The sequence below is a fragment of the Cydia pomonella genome, chromosome 6, assembly GCF_033807575.1.
Source record: "Cydia pomonella isolate Wapato2018A chromosome 6, ilCydPomo1, whole genome shotgun sequence".
NCBI lineage: Eukaryota > Metazoa > Arthropoda > Insecta > Lepidoptera > Tortricidae > Cydia > Cydia pomonella.
In genome coordinates this window covers 24751200-24756910 of record NC_084708.1, presented here as the reverse complement: position 1 = coordinate 24756910, position 5711 = coordinate 24751200, and the positions used below count along the sequence as shown (strand labels likewise).

At 34.3% G+C, this 5711-nt stretch overlaps 1 long non-coding RNA gene across 1 annotated transcript; it reads right to left on the bottom strand.

Annotated features, from left to right (window-relative positions):
- Positions 1-779: 779 nt before the first annotated feature.
- Positions 780-3863, bottom strand: LOC133519353 (uncharacterized). Its single transcript, XR_009799622.1, has 2 exons — positions 3501-3863; positions 780-1755 (listed from the first exon to the last, which is right to left on the bottom strand). It is a non-coding gene; the product is annotated as an uncharacterized LOC133519353 (long non-coding RNA).
- Positions 3864-5711: the final 1848 nt, after the last annotated feature.

The following is a 5711-nucleotide window of genomic DNA, read 5'->3' as shown; positions in this document are numbered from 1 at the left end:
AAAAAAAATATATGATATACATTACCATGCAAACTTCCACCGAAAATTGGTTTGAACGAGATCTAGTAAGTAGTTTTTTTTTAATACGTCATAAATGGTACGGAACCCTTCATGGGCGAGTCCGACTCGCACTTAGCTGCTTTTTTTTTATTCATCGTATGAGTGTTTTTTAGGGTCTGTATCCAAAATGGCAAAAACGGAAACTTATTATACTTAAGTGGGGTAACTATGGGAAAAAAGAAACACTTGTCTTAGGGAAAATAAACAGATATACATACTCGTAAAGATTAAATTAAAAAAAACTACTTAAATTAAATGATAATTCAAAATTAAAACTTATGCAAAAAAAAAACCTTACCTCATACGGTTTCTCTTACCCCACCTGACCTTAGTCTATTTTTATAAGGTTGTATTAGAAAAAGACGTGTGCAATATTTCTAAAATTAAAAGCACTCTAAATAAATTTTAGATGACTCTGAAATAGTTCTACCATTCTCCTCCATATAACAATTACCGAAAGGGTGTTATCCCCATGTCGCAAGCATACTGTCATTCCCAACGCTTAAACGCAGGCGACCATTTGACTCAAGGTTACCAGTATAGTTGACTATCTCTATGTATCAAACAAACTATCCTCAAGTATTTTTTTACAGTACGTTCAGCCAGCAGAGTTTTTGAAAAATTCTAGCGCTTTTTAGATCACCATATTTACGGTCGCCAAAAATTAAATTCGCAATCTTGCGGCCTTTCTGTAGTAATGACATCTATTCAACACATGATTTCTTGACTCATTCATTCATTTATTTCTTTAACAATAATATATTGTGTTAGAAAACTACATACTTATAATTTAATTAAACTAAGTAGTGAGTGGACATGTCAGCAAATAAATAAATTTTCTATGATTAAATTAAACAATTAATTCATAAGTGAAATGTAAAAATGAAATAAAATAATGTTAAAATAAAATAATAAGTTAAAAAATCAAAATTTGTAGTAATTACAATTAAATAAATATTTGATAACATGTCAATTCATACAAAAACAAATACTTATATAAAAAAACAAATATAACTTAATTCATTAAATAATTTACAACGCACATGTCAGGATTAAATAGATTCATTATTGTATTGGAAAAACTCTTCAACTGAATAAAAACATTTTGCTAGCAGAAATGACCTCAATTTATTTTTAAATGTGAATGAAAAAAAAAAAAAAAAAAGAAAAAAAAATGTCGAACATATGTAAGTTCTAAAACAAATCTTAGATTTTTTTAAAGCTAAAAATATCTGATTCTAAAAATGCGCAAATTTATTTATGATCGAACTCATCGATTGCTTTTTTTGTTAAAACGCTTTTCTTCCGCTTCTGTCACCCCGATACATTTTTTTTAATTTAAGTTTTTCTGGCTTTTATGGCTTTATATTAGAGCAGACTCTTCAGAGATCTTTATTCTCGCGACGGATCTAACGGTTGATAATGTACAAAATGAGACTACCCACGACTTGTCAGCCTGTCATGGCTTTTACGCCTGCTTTCCACCATACGCTGCCTAGAGCGTCATATTATTTAGAAACGTCACTTCCCAATCTGACGATGTCACGTTCTCAACCAAAGACCAACGCCCAAATGTCCTCCCTTTACCAAACACTCGCAAAGTGTTAAGAATATAGGCGCAGGCGCCGCACGGCGCGCGCCAATAATGAAATCATAAGTCACGATCTGTCGGCATCTAACCACTGGATTCCTTACCTGCAACAAACAAAAAACAATCTTAAGATAAATACGCTTAGATTGAAAGTGCAATGAGGGTGTGTGAACTATTCGGTATGGGAATGTGCAAAAGTTTAGGCAATTCGGAAAGGTCCTTGTCTGCGCGTTTAGGTGTTTCAATGAGGATATAAAATGAGTGCAGTTTGATTGCCAATGTGTGGGATACGACAATTATTTACTTATATAAGGTGCCCACGAGGAACTCGAGATATTTTAACCACGCATTTCTGAGGCCAAAAGAAGGAAAAAATGTTATATGAGTTTAGGTCAACTTCACAAAAAAACAATGTTTTTTTTTTTTTCTTTTTCGTTGGTATTTGTTCATAAAATACCAACGCTATTTGTAAAACTGTAACTCAAAAATAATTTAAACTATTTTTTGTAAAACCTTTTTCTTTTATCTAAGTGTTACTTGTCACTTTTTGACATTTATGATGATAAAAGATTTTTTTTTTTGTAAGTGGCTTTAGCTCTGAAGTTAGGCGAATTACAAAAAAGTTTATAGGACATATTAGTCTTCAAATATGATCTGTACCCCTAGTGTAAATAAATTCGATTTCCAAACGTGACGTACGCGTTTGCGTTTAGTCTCATTTTGTATTGGATTTCGAAAGAGCGCGCCAAGCGGGACGTTTTGGAAACTCAAAATCCTATACAAAATGAGACTTAACGCAAACGCGTTCGTCACGTTATGATGTCGATCAAAGTTACACTAGGGGTACAGGTATATACTGTTAAAATCTCTCGCAATGCTCACGGGCAACGTGTATAAGTACCACTCAAATTAAAATAGGGGCTGCGAAGAATTTTCATCATTACAAGAAAACTTATTTCATGTTTATTGAAATATGTGAAACTATTGACTACTTAATCAATGTTTATAAGCCATAACAACTAAAACCTTATTTTACTGTTTAAAAAAATACAGGACGTTTTGTAAAAATACAGGATGTGTAAAATGCAAGATAGATTAAGAATTTGATATTTTTACGGCCACCAATAATTAAAAGTACTAAAGATTTACTCATTTTCGCATTACAATCAAAATATAGGCCATTTCCACTTTTTTTTTTAATTTTAGTTTAGTTCAGGACTTATCAAAATTAATTTTAAAATGTTCAAAAATATATATTCGCAGGCACAAGATTGTTTTGGAGGTCAGAAAAGATAGCTAACCTGACGTTCAAATTAGACGAACGAGGCACTAAACAACCTGTTTTCACGTTGTGCTTTTCATGTAACGTTCAAAACACTTACTGGCCCCTATTTAATTTTGACCAGTATTGTCATGAAAAATGTGTGACTTTTTATTTATTTATTTTGCACTATATTTCACATAAAAAAATACAACAGGATAACTTAATGCCAGGCATTTACTACCAACAACAATAAAGCGAAACAATAATTCGTCAAGGTGGTGTAGTGAGCAAAAAGTATCTAAGTTACTATAAATTAAACATATTTCTAACCTATTTTTTGTAGGATTCAGGTGACGTTTGGATAACGTACCAGCATTACTGATGTAACGTTACAACATTGCCTTTACAATAATACCTTTTTAAAAAATCCAAAATCCAAAATTTTACCTAAAATTGGTCATAAACTTGCCTTGCCTTACGTTGGAAGGCTTACCTTTACACAAACACACGAATAGTTAAAAATATTTGTTGAATACAATATGAGCTGACAATGGAATTCTTCAGCTTACGTTTTTCACAACTAACCTTAACAGATAAACACAGAAAATGTAGAGCACTGTCACGTGACAGTAACACAAATATCGCAAAACGTCAGATCGAGCGGAAACAGATCGATAGATCGATTCGCTTACATAATGGAATCGATTGCGTTCAATACGTGCGATAAATCTTGGCTTCGTAACCCTGTTCTGTAAGTACGTGATATAATTCATTGTATTGACAATTTATCTTTTTATTTAAAGTATTTGTTACAAATTCAGCTGTTTTACTTGACTTTGTCAAGTAAAGGTCAGATTACAAAATAATTGTATACATCTGTCGAAAAGTGATTATATTGCTAATGTTATTCAAGTGTGATGTATTTTATATTTTAATATCCAAGCATTTGTTTAACCATAACCATCATCAATCCACAGCGCAGGCTTCGTCAAAAGCATAGATACAAAACAGAATCCGCAAAAAACTTCGTCCAATCTACGTTATCTTCGTTTAATATTGTATAACGTTGTACAATTTCGTCATCAAATTTGTTCATTTTATAAGGGCAGGGCACTATAACTAAAACCAAAATTCAACGGTCAAGCCAAATAGAAGGCAAGAAGAATTTTGCACGACATTAAAATAGTTTTTAGGTTCTAGTTTTAATATACTTACTAACAAATTTGTGGATCTTATTGTCTGAATAAATAAACGTATATGTCTTTCTCATCACGGAACTATCACGGGATCATCACGTTTTCGGACCTTTGGGAGGCGTGCGCTGAGCCGAAGCCAACACGTAGATGCCCTTTTGACATTTTAATGAAATGTAATGTATACACCGAGCGGATGCTGCCCTTGCCGGTGTCATGGGACGCACGCAGAGGCAGCACCCGCCAGGGTGTAAGGACTATTGAAAGTTGATGGAATCTAAAATAAACTAGGTTATTGGGTGAAATCCATGTAAGTAGTAAGTACTGAGTTACGGAATAAAAAAATATTATTATTAAACTTGAGCGAATGCCTGAGTGAACACTCGAGCAGAACATTGCTGAGCATTTGCATTCGTTTTTTAGCAGGTCTTAACCAGATTCGGTATTTTTTTCGATGAACGCCAGTAAATAGTTCTAATAGTTAAGGCGCAGCGTAGGGCAAGGCATTCTCCATACAAATCTTGTGCACGATTTACTCGTTAGTTTTGGCACTATACCATTTAATTTTATTTTTTGCTTGTATATATTGGATATACGCAGAACTTGAGGTAGAAATTTACCTTTTTTAAAAAAAGAATACAACAAAAATTATTCAAAAAAATACATCAAGCCCTAGCTAACAGAAAAATAAGCATATTTGCCAAAAATAATAACTGTAGCGAAAACACAAACGAATAGCACTAAATCTGATAACGGGAATATTGATATCGGCGTGCCCCAAGGCTCGTCTTTAGCAAATTTGTGTTTTCTGATCCAGGTAAACGATTTACCTAAAATCGTAAATGGGGACATGTATATCTTTGCGGACGATGCCTGTGACATTATAACCGCCAGTGCAATTCCGTCTCTAGAGAACATTATAGCCTCAGAGATATTTAGGCTACAGAGGTGGTTTTCTGCAAATGGTTTAGTTTTAAATCTACACAAAACCCAAGTGATGCACATAAGCCTAGGGGGTAGGCCCCCGCGCCCACTAAGTGTTAACGTGGATGGCCACGTCCTTCCTCAGGTACATAGCACTAAGTTTCTTGGCGTGACGTTAGACACGGCCTTGAAATGGAATGCCCATATTGATGTCGTGTGTGGCAAATTATCTGGTGCCTGTTTCGCACTGAGCAGGCTGGCGCGTATATTGCCGCACCAGCAACTAAGGGCTAGCTACTTCTCGCTGTTCCATTCGGTGATGTGCTATGGTCTAGAGTTCTGGGGCACGGCTGCGGAATGGCAGCGTGTATTCATTTTGCAAAAACGTGCAGTACGGATTATATCATATGCCCCACACGGAACACCCGCTAGGCAACTCTTCGTAAATAGTAACATAATGACACTCACATCACAATACCTATTTTACATAATTAAATATATTAGAAGTAACATACACCTATTTCCAATAAAGACATTTAAAAGTTCACGTATTACACAAAAACACAAAAATATGTTGGACTCGACATGTTGTCGACTTGCGAAATCCAACAAAACGGTATATGTTGCGGGGCCAGGTATCTATAATAAACTACCCGGCAACATAAAGATTATTGAAAAT